The sequence below is a fragment of the Macrobrachium nipponense genome, chromosome 15, assembly GCF_015104395.2.
Source record: "Macrobrachium nipponense isolate FS-2020 chromosome 15, ASM1510439v2, whole genome shotgun sequence".
NCBI lineage: Eukaryota > Metazoa > Arthropoda > Malacostraca > Decapoda > Palaemonidae > Macrobrachium > Macrobrachium nipponense.
This window is the reverse complement of record NC_087208.1, coordinates 2,444,910-2,464,909: the sequence shown is the minus strand read 5'-3', so window position 1 is coordinate 2,464,909 and position 20,000 is coordinate 2,444,910. Positions and strand designations below refer to the sequence as shown.

General features: G+C 40.5%; 2 protein-coding genes across 2 annotated transcripts in view; one reads left to right on the top strand and one right to left on the bottom strand.

The window, feature by feature from the left end:
* LOC135226967 (uncharacterized) overlaps positions 1–4,848 on the bottom strand; it is a 151,058-nt gene extending 146,210 nt beyond the window's left edge. Inside the window, exon 1 of the mRNA XM_064266670.1 lies at positions 4,067–4,848. The gene's annotated coding sequence lies outside the window, so the exon portion shown is untranslated. The remainder of the gene's footprint in view (positions 1–4,066) is intronic.
* A 223-nt stretch (positions 4,849–5,071) lies between these two features.
* Positions 5,072–20,000, top strand: part of LOC135226968 (ATP synthase mitochondrial F1 complex assembly factor 2-like) — a 76,963-nt gene continuing 62,034 nt past the window's right edge. Inside the window, exon 1 of the mRNA XM_064266672.1 lies at positions 5,072–5,096. The gene's annotated coding sequence lies outside the window, so the exon portion shown is untranslated. The remainder of the gene's footprint in view (positions 5,097–20,000) is intronic.

The following is a 20,000-nucleotide window of genomic DNA, read 5'->3' as shown; positions in this document are numbered from 1 at the left end:
TCTCATTCGGTGATCTCTGAGCGCTACACTTGCTTCTTGCAACTGCTCACCGGTCAATATAAGTAGTCACCATGACTCATAGCGTACAGAGTGAGCGGTAGTCTCACCTACTTAAGTGTCGACGGATCATTGGAATATATAAAATCTAGCCCAAACACCAAGAACTAGGAACTACGAGGTCATCCAGCGCTGAAACGGAAACTGACAGTAAGAAGGATTGAAAAGTGTAACAGAAAGGATATCTCGCAATTGGACTACGAAACAAGCGCTAGAGAGGGTGGAAAAGCAGATGGAATAAAGGGAATATGAACGGAGGTACAGTAACAGAAATGAACGAGGTTGCAGGACATTCCCCCTACTGACTGTTATGGCAATGGAAATTGGCTAGATCGTGTGATAATAAACGAATAAAAACTTGAACTCTGTATCGTACTAGCAAGAGGATGCTGGTACCCGACATGGGGCATTCGACTGAATTTTAATAGCAGAACGTTGACGTTGATTTTGACTTGGTAATTAATTAGCAATTAATTTATATTTCATAGTAAACATTCAAGAGGGCTTTGAATACTGATCTGGAAGGCATACATTTGTAATGTGAGTGGTTAACGAGTTCATTAAGAGCCCTTCAAACAGATATATGACTGAAGAAAACGATGAGGGCACAGGGCTGTGGTGTGTGGCCGGGAAGCAAATTCCGATGTATGTACTACAGTAGATCCACATCACCCGTGCATTTGACGTCTAGGCCAGTCCCTTACGACGCTCCTGATTGGCTGTTGATAAGCCAATCGCAGGGCTGGAAACTCTCAGTCACTCGAGAGAGTTCACATGGGCAGGATGTATGTACCACCTCTCCTGAGGTAAACGTCTTTCAAAAGAGGTAGAACATACATCCTGGTTATGTGAACTCTCTCGAGAGACTGAGAGATTCCAGCCCTGTGACTGGCTTATCAACAGCCAATCAGGAGCGTCGTAAGGGACTGGCCTAGACGTCAAATGCACGGGTGATGTGAATCTACTATCGTATTGCACCAGCCCCGGTTAGGTTAGGTTAAATTGGGTTAGGCAGCATTCCAAGGAGGAAAACCTCATAGGCTCAGAGTTGCACTTTGAAACAATTGTTAGAGAGGGTGGAAAGTCAGATGGAAGGAAGAGAGTAAGAACGAAGGTACAGTAACAGGAATACAAGAGGTTGCAGCTAGGGGCCGAAGGGACGTTGCAAAGACGCTCAAGTCATGATGCCTACAATATTCCACGTGAGGTGCACTGACGGCATTACCCGTTACGGAGAAAACTAAAGACAAGGTCAGTTTATTAAGACGAAATGAAAACACACTACAGTAGCCTTCACATAACGTGCTATTGTTCCTTCTGAATATAAATATTTACTGATACGGGTCACAAGACTTCTTGCTTACCACTGTGTGGTTCAATCTTAAAATGTATAGTCAAGGAATTGAATCTATCTTTCCGGCGGTACATCGCTTTAAAACTAAAAACCTGCTATGCAATCGGAGGTCAATCCACAGATGAAAACTGCAATAAGCCTATTACTAGAACACAGGGCATTTGGAATCAAAGCTCGACGGAGCACAACAGACAAACCATAGCACCGATGTCTGAGAAGCGGATATGATAATATGATAACTATTAGAATTATATTTATTTCATTTTTACGCCAAATTCGTACCCATTTTGCCTTCCAAGTCGATTCTTTTAAAACCCTGAAGATATCTCTTTCATCTTTATGGTTTAGTCGTCAAATGAAAGCTAGTCTCACACCTTCCCCCTACATATATATATATATATATATATATTATATATATATATATATATATATATATATATATATATATCCTGTTCGCTCATCTGGTCTGTCCTACAAAGGTCTCTAAGTTTCCAGCCCCGTCGGCCTTTACATTTGGAAGGTTTCAACAGTTTTACGGTTCATACAAAACATCGATACCTCTGCTACAGCTACAACAACGCATAGAACCGCTGTTACTTCTTTAATTTATATATATATATATATATATATATATATATAATATATATATATATATATATATTTCATTGTTCAATTTGGTTTTGGTAACAAAAATCTTCGTGTATGTATCCATGAACAGAGATCGCTACCGACAAAGGTATATATATACCCATGCACTTTTATCTACAATGCACGTACTATGAAAATAAACTCGATGAAAACCACACCTCTTTTTTAACTTTTTTTTCCTCCAGTCCTGGACTAAAAAAAAAAAAAAAAAAAAAAAAAAAGAAAAAAAAAAAAACGAGTGAAGTATTCACTCAGTCCACTGACCCTCCTGCCTAACTTAAGCCACTGCCGCTCGCAATGGATCCCCGTCACTTCATTGTTTAGTGATACTGTAACTTCTTTTCAGATACGACTAAAAAAAGTGAATATTGGAAAAATAATGTCTTGTTTTGAATTATGTCGTCTTTATTGTATAAGGAAATATTGGACTGACATGCAAGTGTCAACATTAGTTCGAGGATTTTAAGCTGATCGAGTCATGAGAGAACTGAATGTACTCAAGTTCTAAACAATTATTCCTACAAAAAAATTGATGATCGACGAGTCTCTCTCTCTCTCTCTCATCAGACAGGTTGGCCTACGCACCACGCAAGTAAGTAGCAGGAGAGAGAGAGAGAGACCGCTGTGAGTTATCAGTACTCCGTCAAGATGTAGTCGCCGTATACAAGTGAATGGGAATTAAGTCCACGACGAGGTACTATTCAACCTACCAGGATGAAATTTGTCATAAGAAATCCTCTGCTTCGATAACAACTCAAACATTTCTTCACCGCCATTTAAGTGTTCCCTTGCAACTGTTTAAAAATGTATATATTCTCTGGCTGCGTGATAATTATGATAAATTTGCAGTTACTAATCAGCCATTTCACGTTTTGTCCTGGAAGTTCGTATTTAAATCTAATTTTTCTAAAATAATATCACAGCTACACAACTCGTAGTTTAAGGAAGAGAATGCACTCATTGCAAGACTGTCAGCAATCGTTTGCTGAGCGAAAAACTCTACGGCATACAACCACCGCATTACAATACGTGATTTTCAAGCACATCATCGTTATTTGGCTAAAAATGCATTATTTTGATGTTCACTTGATTATTACTAAATTTATGACCACGTGCAACTATTAGACAAGGTTAGCACAAACTAAAAACAACACCATCATGGCAACCGAACATCATTACATCGTAACTGCCCAGCCTATGTTCAATTTCTAATAAGATTTTATTTAAAATAATATTAATTAAAAAAGAATGGTTAGTCAGCCTTTCACTCTGATTTTATGTTCAGCAAAGAGTTCCATGAACTTTCCTGTATATTAGTTATCCACATGTATTATCGGTAGTTTGGCCACGAAACCTCTGAACTAACATGAAGTCAATTACTCTGAAATATTAAAAAGGAACGTGTTTAAGAGTTCGACCGACCATGAAACAGTTTAGAGAACACTGCAGGGATTGTTTTTTTTTGGGGGGCTGAGTATATCAATACAATTTTACCAGAATAAAATATTCATTCTTGCTGTCGAAGATGGCCAATGATCGAGCAAGCCATTCAACGTCTTGTTACGGTAAAGCACGGAATATGATTTACGAAAGAGATCTTATCACTATTTCTGTCCAAACGAAACTAGAAGCATATTTTAGGCGACGAAGAAAGTCATGAAATGAAGAGGCAGGCAGAAAACCGTTCATTCATAACGAACGTTTCTCGGATGACGATTGCCCGCGGGATGGATAGTCTGTGTAGTGACGTAATTCCCACACGGAGCGCACAAAAAGCCCCCCAATCACTATTTCGCCACTATTAAATGCCATTCAACTCTCATTACACTCTAGTGGCCTTTAATAAACATCATCCTTCTTCTCCACCCACGCCCGTGAGAATCTACTTAACGATCCAAGCCACCACTACTGAAGGTTCACAACCTCCCAACCACCTGCTACAAACATAGGACTATTAAGAGACAACAGACATTACACTCTTGAGAATTCTTACAAATAATGACTTACCTACGATGATTTAATCCTTTGCCAGTTACATTTTGTGAGCATTTCTAACAAGGAGGGAGGCCCGTCGCGATTCGCTGCTTTTACAGAGATGCTTACACCATATCGGCTCCATTACACCACTTCATTTCTCAAAGGAATGACCATATAACAAATAGAGATAATTATGCGATCATCAGCATCGATATTCAATACACTGCTACGACTGAAATTACGCGTCATAAAACGAACTGATTTCAACACCACTTGCTCTCTGCTCGAGTCGACTTCTCCCACTTTTGTTTTCCTTTCAGATTGTATAACGACAAAATGGTTTTAACGAAATATAACGTGAAACGGGTAGGGTGGGGGTGCGGTGTGGGTGTTCCCACACAAGTAGGTACCACTGTGGGACAACTGGGAGTACCACTGAGGGAGAGAGAAGAGAGAGAGAGGGAGAGAGCGAGAGAGACAGGCCGCCGCAGATAGCACTCACTATAGCGTCCACACACACACACACGCTGTACGATGCTGCTCCTCTAATTTTGGTTCGACCCCAACCACACAGCCACACATACTCGACAAATCCATCCCCTTATTTGGCATACTGGTCGTCTCACTTTACAACTAGCCTGCTGACCCGTGTGGCAGCAGCCTGCACCTGCAATGTTAACCAGCCTTTTTACTCGTCTAAGGCAAAGCTAAGGCTGAATAATCCTACCATAGGCCCATACAGGCGTTTTAATCATTTTTCCGAACATATGAGGCAGGACCACGTGTTTCCCGCCCCTTGTAGACTCACTTTTCGACTCAAGGCGCGTGTGCCCCTCTCCACTGACAGCTAGTCATTGAGCCTAGGGCCCGCCTTGTAGGGAACCCTCGCTTCCATAATCGTGTTTATATTCATTATGAAGATGGGAGGAGTGCACATTGCCATAGGACACGAATATATTAACTTTATTATACGGCTGAAAGGCGTTGTCACATCCAAATGGGCTGGGAATCGTTTCTGCCCTTCCCAGAGGCGGACATCCTCAGAACTTGAGACAGACAGGTAAGGCAAGGGAGGCAAAGGGCATTTTGCCTGCCGCACGCTACGGTAAACACGCGCACGCGCGTGAGCTCTCCCGCTTCGAACTCACGCGCTGCCACTCATTGGAGTTTCCCTTCCCACCCCCGCACGTGTGCATTACTACCTCCCTCCCTCATCACCCACCTCACTTCCTCCCTCGTTCCACGCCCTCTTTGCGTACGTGCATTGCATAATGATGAACAAACGTACGCACACACCTCTTAACTCCGAGCGGAAAGATTCTCGCTCATTCTAGACGGCTTTTTAATCCCGTCGAGTTCCATTTAAAGAACCCTTGATTTCTCATTTTTTGTTTACAGGAATTGTGAATGTCATTGCACTAAAATCTCTTGTATGAACTTGCACAATCAGCGAAACATATATAATTGGTTTCTTTTGTTCAATTTTATGCTTGCACGCCTTAAGATGCTTGCTTACATCTAGCTGACCACCCTGACCCGCTGCACCTGACCCTTGATACCTCCTCTTGCCCTGACTTAACCCCGCCTACGATCTCCACTTAGAGTTAACAAAAAAGAGAAAAAAAATCTAACCTGGTCAGTTACCCACATACCAAGCCTTAGACCATAAGAGTGTGGATTACCCAACCTGACGACTTGCACCAGGGTTTCCCAGGTGTTGAACACCAAACAGAAAAAAATAATCATTAACGTCAGTTCCAAAAGCGATTCTCCACTATTGCAGGTAATTAGAAGACGTAGGCGTTTACCGCCATATAGGGATTAGGATTTGGGTTTGCTAGTACTAATAATGTGTGTGTGTGTTAACGCCACACACTATTTATTCTTGGCTTGAATCAAGATCACACATTGTCCTTCATGGCCATATTATATGGCCTTTACACCAGAAAACGACAAGGAGATGTATATAATGATAAAGTCTCAAACCTTCCTCCCTATAAGGAGAAACCGCTGGCTTTTTTGCAGCCAGGTGTTCAGAGAAGCGAGTTAACGTCTGCCCAAGTTCAAAACATATTTAGATGTGTCCGAAAGCGTTGCCATCGTCTTAAAATGAACTATCAATTCTTTTAAGCAATCACCGCCCTCTACAAACAAACGAACTATATATAAAAGAAAAAATTATAGCACATCTAGGGTCTTCTCTTTCGTTGTTAGTATGTCGCTTCCATTACATGTTTATATATCGCAAAAGCAATTTACATGCGTTATATACCACAAGAATACTACAATTACCTACTTGCATTCATCCTAGCCTACGCACGGCTTCCTTGGCGCCCCCCCCCCCCCCCACCCAACAGTAAATTCTTCTAAAGGTATCGAAGACGTCTATCGCAGAGAGAAGGAACAGTTGGCCGAGCGTAGATCACGGTCGCTTTGCACGTAGATTAAATCAATCGAAGAAGACGTGTTGTAATTAAACCTGCAACATGAAATAATGATATATATCTATTTCTAATAAGGTTGATGATCTTGAACTAACATCCTTGAATACCTCAACATTATTCCAGAAAGGTTTTCCTGATTCTAAATTTAATGCATTATTTTTTCTGCTGCCTGACGTCACTTCCATGAAAGTATTATTTGTTCCCGTGAGCTTCACTTGCATTAACTGCTGTAATTGTTGATCAATGCACCAGAAACAAAACTGGTCCCAGTACTTAATAACAATGGCTTGCCTCAATAGATGTTTTTTTTTTCTTTCTTTTTTACAAAGCTTTAGATCCAGATTTGACGTCTCTAACTCTTTCTCCTCTAAATGAAAATTGTTGTAAAGTAAATAAACCATACTCCCCATTGTCACCTAAATAGTTTCCGAGGAATATGAATCTGTACAGTAAACAAACTAACCTCATCTCGCCAGGGACAGAGATGATCGTCGTCGGACGATTACATTCAGTTTCCAAATGTCACAAACAGTTCAGAAACGCGGCGCAAACAGGCAGAATGAGAGAGAGAGAGAGAGAGAGAGAGAGAGAGAGAGAGAGAGAGAGAGAGAGAGAGGAGGAGTGGGGGGGGACCCTCTGTGTGTCGGAGAAGAGGAGGAGCATTTATTTTATTCAATACATTTCAAAGTAGGCAGAAGAAAACCAAAGATAAGAGCATCATATTGACTGTTATGAAAAAACAAAAGATAGAATCTCTGGAGTTTTCCGAGAAGGGTAAAATCTGTTGTCCTTAGTTACCATATCTGGTTAAGCTCAAAGAACTATTGGATGCAAAGACTACATAGATGGGATAATTTAAAAGATAATTTTCAGAACACAGTCGTGTTTCTGGAAGTACAGAGAGCGGGAAGAAAATTACTCTAAAGGAACTGCGATTTTTGTCCGTCCTTAAGAAGGGTAACTGCCATAAAGATAATTTACGTACCGTTTGGTGTAAAATGTTTACATATTTCGAGAGTATGAAGAGGTAACTAATACTATTCATTTCCATCCTTTCTGCTGTTGCTCATGTGTTCGTCTGTCAGTATTTTTTATGCTAGAACAAATCAATTAATATGTATTTACTATTGTCACTTACATATGCATGATATATTAACTTTTAAGGAGAAAGTCTGAGACACGAATCACTCGATATCAGAGTTGCCAGGCCACGAAGGTCGTTTTCTCCTACGTCAGAGGTGATATTCCCCCGCCCACCAAATCTAATAATAGGATCAATGAAAATGAAGTATTACATTTAAGTTTAAATGTGATACTTTAATCAATGGGAAAGGAAAAGGGGACTCTACTCAAGTAACCCATGAAAATACATTTGTAAGACAAATGTTAATGCTTTTATAGAAAACGTACATAAATGCCAGATTATTATACTAAAAAAAAAACATCGATATAACTTAAAATCCTTCAATCGCCGAGGATTTCGTTAGTTTCACTGTTTGTGTAGTTATTGTTGAAAGACCATTCACCTTATAAGACAATTAAAAGAAAGAATTTTTCTAGCTACCTTTGCAACTGCATTCAATTCTGCTTTAATCAACAAAAGTAGTTGTTATATAGCTGATTTGCAGTCAGTCCTGAAGCAAAAGACAAGTGAGAAGCTCATCTAGTAAGAATTGATTTGATTTATATAGATTTTTGGCATGATGCCAAGCACTGAGGCAACTAAGGCCATTCAGCGCTGAAACGGAAATTGACAGTAAAAGGTTTGAAAGTTGTAACAGGAGAAAATCCTCACAGCTGCACTATGAATCAAGTCTTAGGAGAGGGCGGACAGTGAGATGAAAGAAAGAGAATATGAACGGAGGTACAGTAAAAGGAATAAAGTAGTTGCAGTTAGGGGCCGAAGGGACACTGCAAAGAAACTTAAGTAATGCCTACATTGCACCGAATGAGGTGCACTGACGGCCCTACCCCACTACGGGGCCATCTAGTATGACCGATGAGTTTGATTTTCCCGCCGCCAATTCCTTATCGCATGCTCTGCGCGTAGCCTTCCTGTCGCGCACATATTTATAAAGGACCAGATGCATTTGCCTTTATATTTAAACTTTTTATTAAGTACTCTTCGACGAATCTCTGATATTTTATTACAGTTAATTTACATACATTTGTTTCAATAGATTTCTTCTAACTAGTATTGTCTGTTCCATTCCATCCGTCCAAAACTAACGGGGTTTTAGGTAGGTGTGGCATATGCACGGTTAGCTCTTGATTGGCTGAAATCAACGTTTCCGTCATCGTAGGCTTCCTGTGATACATATGAATACTTACATTATATAAAATCCTCATGCCCAATTATGTCAATCATAATCATGCCGATTTATGTCGATAATATAACATTGCAATGGCTCGAATGGCGAGCTTGTGACAAACATTCTGAGGTAAAAATAACAAACGAACGATGACCTTTAAACAATTATTTTCATATCTCAATATAGGTACATAAAAAGACATCTGGCTAGGCGAGTGGGAATAAGAGGTGTTTCAATAATATCTTGCACGTAAATTACTCGAGTAGTTTAATATTCGAAATAAGCAAGAAGGTGAATGGAACTACCACTGCTGTATTGGCGGGATATTTCAGTTATAACTTGGCATTAAAGCAACTAGCAAACATACGTATACAGAAATTGTGAGAAAATTCGTAAAGTAACTAAGTCTACGGGCAGAACCAGCTCCGTTTCAGGGAATCCCCTCTCACCCCCACCCCCTTCGGAGGGGGCGGGGGGAGGTAGGATGAAACCCCATTATAAACCATCTTAGGGGTATCCACTATAACCCTGCCAAGTTTCATGCCCATCGGACCAGCCGTTTGGCCGTGATTGAATGACAGACTGACGGACAGACATTACGCCCAATATAGTAAGACAATATTGTGGTTTTCTTAGTGCATATTTATACGGTTTCATCTTTTTTTCTTGAGCATGCAAATAATTGATGATAGCCCAGTGCTTGGGCACTTTCGGATTATTTTACTAAATAACGGCATTGAAACGATAATGAGATAAAATAAATAAATGAACGTTACAATAAGAAAGTAATTTTGACTGTCATGGAATGAGTGCGTGCTTGAAAATTCGGTAAAATAAAATACCTGGCGAATCAGTACCATAGGCCTAGCTTCACTGATCCATGCTTCATGTTTTGGCGGTAAATAGTATTCCACGTAGGGAGCTGTCAGTGCAGCTCACGCACGGTTTATTGTATGCATTACTTATGGGTCTTTGCAGCGTCTCTTCGGTCCCTACTCTCTTCTGACAATTGTTTTATAGTGCGACTGCGAGGTTGTCCTACTGTCACACAGCTGTGATTTTTTATTCACAATTTTCCTTTCTGCGCTGAATGACCTCATAAGTACCGCTTGGCTTTCGCCCTAAATTTTATATTACGCTTATATTCTGTCCGTAAACAGTATTAAAGGTTGGTATCGTTATAAACTATTTTTTATATACATGCAATAAAACAATACATAGAATAAAGCTTAAATAAGAAAATATTGGGATTAGAAGAGTTTTTGAGCGTAGGTCTATGCGTGATCAGGGCTAAGGTCTAGGCACAAGGAAAAGCTTTGAGACATTGGTCTTGTGAGTAAGGGGGGTTGGGGTTCGTCGTCGGCCTTTTCGTCGGAACTCACTTCGGGTAGGCTGCCACCACCTACGGTGTTTATAGCACACCAACAGAAAATAAAAAATATTCATTTATAGCTTTACCAACTGCATCTGAATTCACGGTGTCGGGTTCTAAGGAGGTGTGTGGGTAAGGATTTGCCTAGTAAGTTTAAACTACTGCCACCCTGATTGCTGTTTGTGGGTAACAAATGAAATAGACTTTGATACACTAATACAACTTTGCGATCATCAAAGGTATATAAAACAAATGGTATTCACTTGGTAGATGAATTGATCACCATAGTACCACCTACTGAATACAACATTAACCTTAACCTACTATCGGTCCCAGACAAAAGAAAGTACGTTAGTTCCATCATCATTCTGAAGAAAAAAAAATAAAAGAAAAACTCTTGGGGCAGTACAATGGACATAACGTTTTCTCCAAAGTTAGATTACCACCACCAGACAACTTACCCTAATTTTGCCAGACGCAAAACTTGACTTATCCTAGCCTACATTTCAGACATCCCAATAAAACTCCACCTCTCAATACATACTCCACTTTACCTCGGCACATATCTTCTTACTCTGACAGCTTCTTACGAGAATCTTGGGTGTAAATAATATGCTCCGATATGCTTTCATTCTTTGGCAGTCCGGCTACACGTGGCGTGGTTCTCCCCTGACAAACAAATAGTAGTAGGCTATTAGGAATCCTGCAGGACCTGCACTTCTCCCAAAAAAGGGACTGGACTTATTATTTCACCCTTGGCCTTGAACGGGAACATCACCCTGAAGACTCGCGCTCCCCTCCCGAACTTGTTGCCCGAGAGGAAAAATAAAACTGTTTTCCGACTTACGAATTCATCTAGGCCAGCACAAGGGACCTACAATAGGGTCTGCCTTTGGAAGTATCAAGAAATGTAAAGGCAATTAATGTCATAAAATTGTTGTTATGCCAGCTTCTCTTTTAAACATATCTTTAAACTCATTTTCTTACCGTATATTACGGCAATATATATGAAATGCTATTAGTAGCCAGTGTTCTTGCTGCTGGGACGAACGAAAATATGACGCTTCATCATTATACCATATTCCGATTCCCGCTTGGCGTAGTTTTTTCTTTTTTCTTTCTTTCTTTCTTTCTTTTCCGGGACGTCTTGCTACCTCTCAGAATAATGAGTCTTGCTTCTCATTTTCCCGGTACAAGCATGGTATTTCTCACAGGTAGGTAATCCGCACTACGCAATTTACTTAAGTCCCAAAACATCACTTTAAGTTTAGTGCCATGTTCTGAACGAAATGGGTGGACAAATTCGACGAATTTTGGTTGCATAATCAAGATTCATGTAAGGCTTCCATTCAGTCTAGTCCACAACACACTCAGGCACTACAGTCTGGGCTGTACTAACGAGACAAATCCCCATTACTGAAAGCTCGTCATTCGTTTGTGCTTGATCTGAGTAGAATGTTTGCAGTCTAGAAATCGACCGTGACTGTTTGACGTCTTTTGTGTGCTTATGTTGGTGTATTAGGAATACAACTCGACGGTTTATGATTGATATAAGAAGGGGCGAGGGTTCTTTATCTATATAAACATTAAAATACACTATTGAAAAAAAAACAGTTTGATATTTATTACAGTAAGCCAACAATATCGGAAGCGTTGATTCACTTGATTGTCAGTGTATCACGTGCTGCATTTGTACATGTGACACATTTTCGCCTGTGAGAGGACACATGAAATGAAACCGACTATAATAAATAGTATTCACTAATAAAATACAGGTGTTCCATACAAACGTGGACAAAATCGAATAATTAATTTAAATAGAAACGGCAATTTTGTTTCTTTGAGACATTGCTACTTAGTACCAACGCCTCGGCTCATGCTTGCTACGTCCTCGGATCGCTCCAGGCCTACCACCCACCAGTTTCGTAAGGTGTAAATATAGTTACACAAGGGTCTGTTCGGGTCTAGAAAAAGGGCGTGGGGTTGACAATTTCATCCTTAAAAACTTGCTGAGAACGCAGAGGTCTGTACTTTTCTGGTGCCTTCCCCTTCTATAAGAGAAAAGGCATATGATGCACAAATACACTCAAACAAACCTCTCTCTCTCTTTTATGAGAAAATAAATAAAGGGGTATAGAATAAACTCTCTCCTGTTGAGTTTATTCTATACCCCTTTATTTAATTACTCATGAAGTTCCATTGGCCGAGTACATTTCACGCTCGGCTACCAATTCGGAGGTCCGAAGTCCGATTCTCGGCTCGACCAACGGGGAACCAGAGGAATTTATTTCTGGTGATAGAAATTTGTTTCTCGATACAATGTGGTTCGGATCCCACAATAAGCTGTAGGTCCTGTTGCTAGGTAACCAATTGGTTCCTAGTCACGGAAAAATATCTAATCCTTCGGGCCAGCCCTAGGAGAGCTGTTAATCAGCTCAGTGGTCTGGTAAAACTAAGATATACTTTCTCATAAAAGAGAGAGATAAACTATGAAATGTGGCTCCTCTGAGCCTGAGCCATATGAAAGCATTTGCGTCAGGTCTGGACCGATAAATCCTTGCTATTCAACTGCATGATACATGGCACAAAACTGTGCGCGCACGTGAGCATGCGTTTGTGTGACGATGAAATGCATTCTTTAACATTAAGACACAATTGGTTATACACCTATTTTGTGACATCAGCTACATAAGTGAAAAAAAAATACATAGCTCTATACAATTAAAACTAAACGACTGTGCGCCTATACGAGCGCGCTCGTACAGAATGAACTCGTCTTATCTTTAAAACTCTCCATACAAATTGTGAGACGAAGACCCTTTGAAACGCAAGCTACGAAGGGCGTATCCCTTCCTGAGGAAGATATAAAACTGTTGCCTGCGCTCATAATTATTTCTGTTTTTGGCGGCGTTTCTCTTTGCAAAATTGCAGTTAATTTTCTTCTTTCTGCTTTTGAGTTGTATTTTTGCGCTCTGTTTGCGTTTCCTACAGGACAGGACTTTTGTCTAGACAATATTTCGCTTTTAACTTATGCTACGCATAAGCCAGCACAATAGTTTTCTTTTTAGAAAACTAAGAATGTAGATGATTACTATGTCATTGTTTACAGAAAAAATGTTCCCTATTTTCTTTCTACGGTTTCATCCCTGGTTACAATCTTCAGTTTACTCTACCTCTATCGGCGAAAACTTTACCTAAAACATTCATACGAATAGCAATTGCATCTGTAGTCTTTCGTCCTCGGCTGCACGAGCCTGCGTCTATACTATAAATTCACTCATTTCAACTGTCCATCTCTTAATCAGGTATATTTTTTTTTATTCAGCAATATTTTTTCCTATCAGCTAAAATTCGAGCAATCTTTTTTTGATTTTTCACATTTTCATTAACTTTTATTCAGCCGATATCCTTAACTCCACCTGCGAAACCACGCCCGTCGTAGTTTTTTTTTATTATTATTATTGCTGCAAAGATTTTAGAATTGGCGTGTTCATTGCATAAATTGCTCATAAATTATAAGACTTACTCGAAGTGGCATTGCCCTGAGAGAACTAATGATTCTGTCTGAAGCGCTTACACTGTCCTCATTAATACTCCGAGAGAGAGAGAGAGAGAGAGAGAGAGAGAGAGAGAGAGAGAACAGCTTCGCTCACTGGAACGCATAATATTCGAGGTAAACTGCGATGTAATGAATTAAATTAAATTGTCACTATTTGGAAAGCTTGATATAATAAGCAATGCAAGACGCAACGTACTATACATGAAATAGAAATAAATGAAGGAAATAAATCATATACGAACTTTTACGAACTGAGGACGGATAAATGAACAACGTAAGAGAGAGAGAGAGAGAGAGAGAGAGAGAGAGAGAGAGAGAGAGAGAGAGAGAGAGAGAGAGAGTATAAGAGAGAGAAGAAATTAACTAACAATTTTTTGTTCGATAGATAAAAGGAGGAACGCGGAAGCTGCTTGCTTACTGCCACCTACTCTTCACTCCCGGTAAGGACAAAACACAGACAAGAAAGGTAGGCCTCAAGAACCCGCCCAGTCTCCACTCATGTCTTCAGGGGGTCTTAGAGGGAGTACATATTGGACTTAGATGATGGAGCATTTGATATAGTACTTGAAAGAGGGATGGTTCTACGTCTGTTTTGGAGAGTCATCGACAAAGTTCCACGCATATCCGAAAATGGAATTAAATTGTGCTGAACTCAGGTTTCGTGGACGAACCTGTGGTCAATTTGGCCAATCACTATACCTAGGTAAAGATCCAAATATTTAAGCAAATTATGCTATATTGCTTAATACATTTTTAATGCTTTTATCTAAAACGCTAAAAAGGCTTGTAACTACCACGATCGTCAATACATATTATTCATACGTAAAGCTTGGTCAGGATATCAGAAGAATACCTATTGCGCATTGGCGCCAATATTTCACGGGGTTGAAGAAGAAATATAAACTGGGTACTATTCCAAACAGATATATATAATTCCAAGTCCATATTTTAGCATCGAGGATGCATACGCGACCTGCTCTGTGATAAACACTTCACTTTCAAGCTTACAATATATCAGGATTTGGCATAATTTTCTGTATGTTGAACATTCTGTTGAACTGGAAAATTATTAAAGACTGAAAAAAGTTTAAAGTGGCTCGAATAATAAATGTTATTCGACCAAGAATAAATGTTACCTAAACTAAAGGAAAGCTATATTTATGTTACGCGCGCATTTCGAGTTGTCATGTATTATGAAATTGAGGGCATGGAAAAATTTAAACGTTATGAACAATAGAGAAGATGCAGGTTAAAAAAGGAAGCGAAAAAAGCAAGAATTTTTCATACTTTTTATAATTGTTTGGATATAGATAAATAAGAGGGAAGGCTGAATGGTTTAAGAGGCGCTGTTCATCAAATGGTATATTTTGAACGTGATATGATTGACTAAACACAATTAAACACGACACGATCGCAAACACAAAAATCAATAAACAAAATGAGGCAAAGAAATGCGTACCGTCCAAAATCCTTTTGGCGCGTATAATTTGAGAGGAAAGTACCGAAATAATAACAGAGTGGCGAGGGAAGGTAGGTGTGCGTCGGTATGATAATGATAGGGATGAATGAAAATGGTAAATGTATTCAGAACTTTTTAGAAATCTGTAATTTCGCAGAAATAAAAGAAGCAAAGGAAAAATATCGGAATTGAGATGTGGCGAACCTTGATGCCAGGCAGACAGTATTTGGCAACAATTTTAAGAGCAAAGTATATTGATTGATAGCGTAGAGAATATTTTGTAATGATATTGAGACGGCTGTCGAAAAGCAACACTTTTTGGACGATTTATGAGGGAAAAAAACTCAGGATTTATTGCCAAATGAAGATAAATTTGGCAAAATGGTTTAGGTTTATTTCATGAGATGAAAGAGAGCCTTAAGTAACTTGCAATCATAATAATGCTGCATCAATAGAAAACTAATTACTATCTGGTGAAAAAAAAGAAACTAATGCAAATATTAAGATAAATAGGAAAAAGCTAAATGAAACCTTGTCGAATTAGATGGTGAAATCTACAACAAACTTTGAGACAACATGCTAAAATCATGAACGTTTCAGTTACATTAACAAATATAGTCATCCCGTGGCCGTGGGAGTTGTAGTGGCGTCCGCTGCCCTTTAGCCTCTAGCTGCTGCGACCCCTTTCATTCCTTTTACTACACCTCCTTTCATATTCGTTTTCTTCCATCTCACTTTCCACCCCACTTCTAACAATTGATGCATCATTTTCCCCGGCGCTAAATGCCATCATAGGTCCCTGCGCGTGGTCTAAGGCCTAAATTCTATGTTCTACGTACGTATTCCAATCCAGTTATGGTCACACTAGGGTGCTCTCTTTATGTCCACTATAGTAAATTCACATGAACTGTGCATTTGATGTCTAGGCCCTTCCCTTACGACGCTCCTGACTGGCTGTTGATAAGCCAGTCACAGGGCTGGAAACTCTCAGTCTCTCGAGAGAGTTCACATAGCTAGTATGTATGTTCCACCACCTCTCCTGGTGGATACTTCTTTTAAACGTATCCCTCAAGAGAGACAGAACATATATCATGTCCGTGTGCACTCTCAAGAGAGAATGAGAGTTTCCAGCCCTGTGACTGGCTTATCAGCAGCCAATCAGGAGCGTCGTAAGGGACGGGCCTAGACATCAATGTCAAATACACAGTTGATGTGAATATACTATAGTACCCGTCCACAATATTGTGAGTAGAAGCCTAGACTCAACTCAGGTTTTCTATTCTTTTGTTACACGCACACAACTCCACTGACATTTCTCCGTTCCATTCAGGAAACTCACGGTTTTAAAATATGATTCCCCTTCACATATTACTTATTCCTGGCTGTTTAAAACTGTCTTTAGCTACAGTCCGTTCTCATTAACTTTAATACACATACTTTTGTTTTATTAATTTCAGATCGAACGCTTCCCTTTCCAGAGTCCTGCGTCATAGGATTTTCCCTTCTAGCTCTCACTCTGCTCCTATGGGCATATTGTATAGAGTTAATCGGATGGGTTTTACTAGCTCACATACTCACATGATAAAGAATATATTATGCAATAGATACCCTACTTTGTCAGTAATCTAAATTCTTTGAACTTCTATGTTTTACTGTTCACGTCTATAGATATAAAATTGTAATGCAACTAGAAATTTTGTCTACTCTGTTTAGCCTCTGTCAACAAAATATTTTTGGGCAGGTCTGTACTGTCTTGTATATTCACCATACTTTGTTGTTTGTGCAAGAATAGACGACCAAAATTAAAATAATGTCTACACGTGGTAAAATAGACACGCATTATATGAGGCAGCCAATTTACTTTAAATGTATTGGAATTACATGTTCTGTTCTTGAAGCATATATTAGTTTTAGCGTCCTAGGTAAAATCATCAAAAAGTTTTTCTTTTTTTAGGTTAATGTTGAAAAAATATCACCCATAATGTAGAGTCTGTTTCTTTTGTCTTTCTTTCTCTTATTATTACTGGCGGGGCACTTTTGTGTTAGAGCTAAGTTTGCAAAATGTAGATTACAAATTTTCACCACATTTATTTTTATCTATATGTCGTTTTCATGAAATGTGTTTACTAATGTAATGCATATTCCTGACTGTTTGTAATGTGGTAAAGAGGAAGGAGAAATGTGAGGTGCCGGTACATAGCTACACATGCTACTCGGAGCTCCCGGCTGCGTAAAAAGTAAACAAACCGTCTGATTTCCAGGTCGAGCTTTTCTGTGGAACTGTCAGTTGTAGCGGGTAATCTTAGTGATACCGGCGTGTTGTCATAAAAAAAAACCATAAGTGTCTTCAAAGGTACGCAGAAGTGAAGCAATTTTCCGCCTAAGTGGCAATCTTTGGTAAATTCAGGGTTCGCTACTGAATCACACACATAGGTTCGTAGTAGGGATGGGTAGTACCTACCTAGGTAGCTTAGCTTAGCTTAGCTTAGCCTAGGTTCCTAATTCTCATTACCTACCTTACTACCTAGGCTAGTTTGTAGAACAAGGTATCAAGCCTTTCCGATGTTTAGTGTTACTTGGGGGAGTCTGTGTTGGGGGAGGGGGCCTGGGCAGATGTGGGGTTACCTACCTACCTAATACCTACTAGCCTACCAATATAGCTAATACTAAACAACACAGCTTTCTTAATTAGCAACACTAAAAGTACCTATAGCTAGGTAGCCACTAGGAAAATTCAAGGCACAGGATATTGGTACGGCAGCCGTATCCCTGATTGCGATAGATAGGGTAAAAAACCGTGGGGTACAGAGTGGACCATGTACGATCAGCATGAACAATCCCAAAAAAAGTTCATTATAACGCGTCCTGACATCGGAGATGGGCATCAGTCGCGACTTGTTGTTGGTGAGAAACAGAGCTAAAGACCTCTACGCTCCTTTCGAAGTAAGTATTTTCTCCAAAGTTAGAAATTAAGGCCAAATTTAAAGCATTAAACAGAGGGTAGTGAAAAGGGTGTCCAACGCAGTGCAAATCTCACCAAAACGCGTTCAACATTTTTACAACTCGAAATATTTAGAAGATTGACGCCATCTCGATGTTTACGGAGTCGCTTGTGTAAATAAACTAACCATTTCCTGTGATAAATCCGCACAGCACACTTGTACCCACAGACGCTGGGGCACTTTCATCACAACAATTGGAAAACTTTCCCTCACTGAGTAAACAACTGTTGTTCATGAAACTTACCTGTCAGATATATATATAGCTGTATTTGTTCCGATACGTAATACAAACCATCGGTCCTTTAACAATAGGAAGTAGCTAGCGGCAGCTGGAACGGTCGTAAGCTTCGAACAAGGGGAGAACGGTAGTTAACTGCTTGTCCGACAGTCGCGCGCGCGCGACTGGGAGGTAAACAAATCACTTTTGCTTTCGGCCGCGGGTGTGAAGGACGTGTTCGTCATCGCTCTCTGCCCGCTTCATCGTCGTATGCTTTGTTTATATTGTGTTTTCTACTAATGGTTTGTTTGACTTGAAAATGAAACTGTAAGTACACTGTTTTCATTTTCATTACTTAATTATGAACCAACATGGAGTTTAAACGCCGTAGATGCGGCGATTTCCTCTCTTTTCATGAATTGAACCCTTGAATTATGCCTCGGTGCCGAGGGCGGGCGCGCTCGCGCCGAGTCCATGTATTTTGGGCGAAAGTGGTGTAATTGAAAATGTAAGTACTCTTTTCATTATATGTTTGCCCTGTGCGTTCGTTACCGAGTGTGTGTTTGCGCTCGGCACGAGCCTTTTAATTTTGTATAATAGAATGCAATGAAAGTGGATTCGCAATTGCAATATTCTTTTCATTTTCATTTATTTATTTGCATGAAATTTAATTTGGATCAATTTTCGTTCTTACCCGGGAATTGATCCTTACGTTTTTTTTATGTGAAATGAATCGCAAGTGCAGTATTCTGTTTCATTTTCATATATATTTTATGATAGCATCATATATTGGATCAAGTTTCCGTTCTTACCCGGGAATTGATCTTTTCCCCTTAAGTTCTATGAAGTGAATCGCAAGGCAGTATTCTGTTTCATTTTCATATTACTTTTCACTGCTGCTGCTGGTAGGGGAAGCGAAGGTCTGCCAGGAAGTCGTCGGAAAGCTCTCCCGCGACTCCCTTGGTATCCGATTCTTCGTCTTCCTTCCTGCCCCCCGCTCAGCTTCGTTGTATTTTGTATTTGGGGTCTTCCTTGCGTTCGGGGTGGGGCATGTCTTCCCCCCGTGCGTGAGGGAACCCCTCTTACTAATCTATCTATGTTACCGCAGGTGCTACATCCGTGGGAGACGACCTTGGACAGGTATGGACCACCGCGGAGGCAGGGCGTGCCTAGCATCCACGGGCTGCTGCAGCGTCTAGCGAGGTCTGGGGCGGTCTCCACTACTACCAACGGCCGCTTATGCTGCTCCCCCCCCTCCTGGTCTACACTCCCCATGCTGTGTCGATGACGCCCGTCTGCCGCTACTAGGCCGCAGCCGTACCGAGTGGGGTTTGCCGCCGCCGCCCTGTTTTTTCTTCGTGTTGCCTGCCCCAGACTTCCGCTGTTCCAGCAGCTTGCCCCTGGAATTGGCCGCCAGGACCCAGGTTCCGCTGGCTGCCGATGATTCTACGAGGCGATCGCTGGGCCTGCCGTACCTGCCGCTGATGTGATTCCCGCTGTTGGTCTTGGCTGTCCCTTCTGGGTCTACCGCTGCCGCTGTTCCTGCCGCTCCTGAGCTGGTTGCTGTTCCTGCCGCTCCTGAGCTGTTGCTGTTCCTGT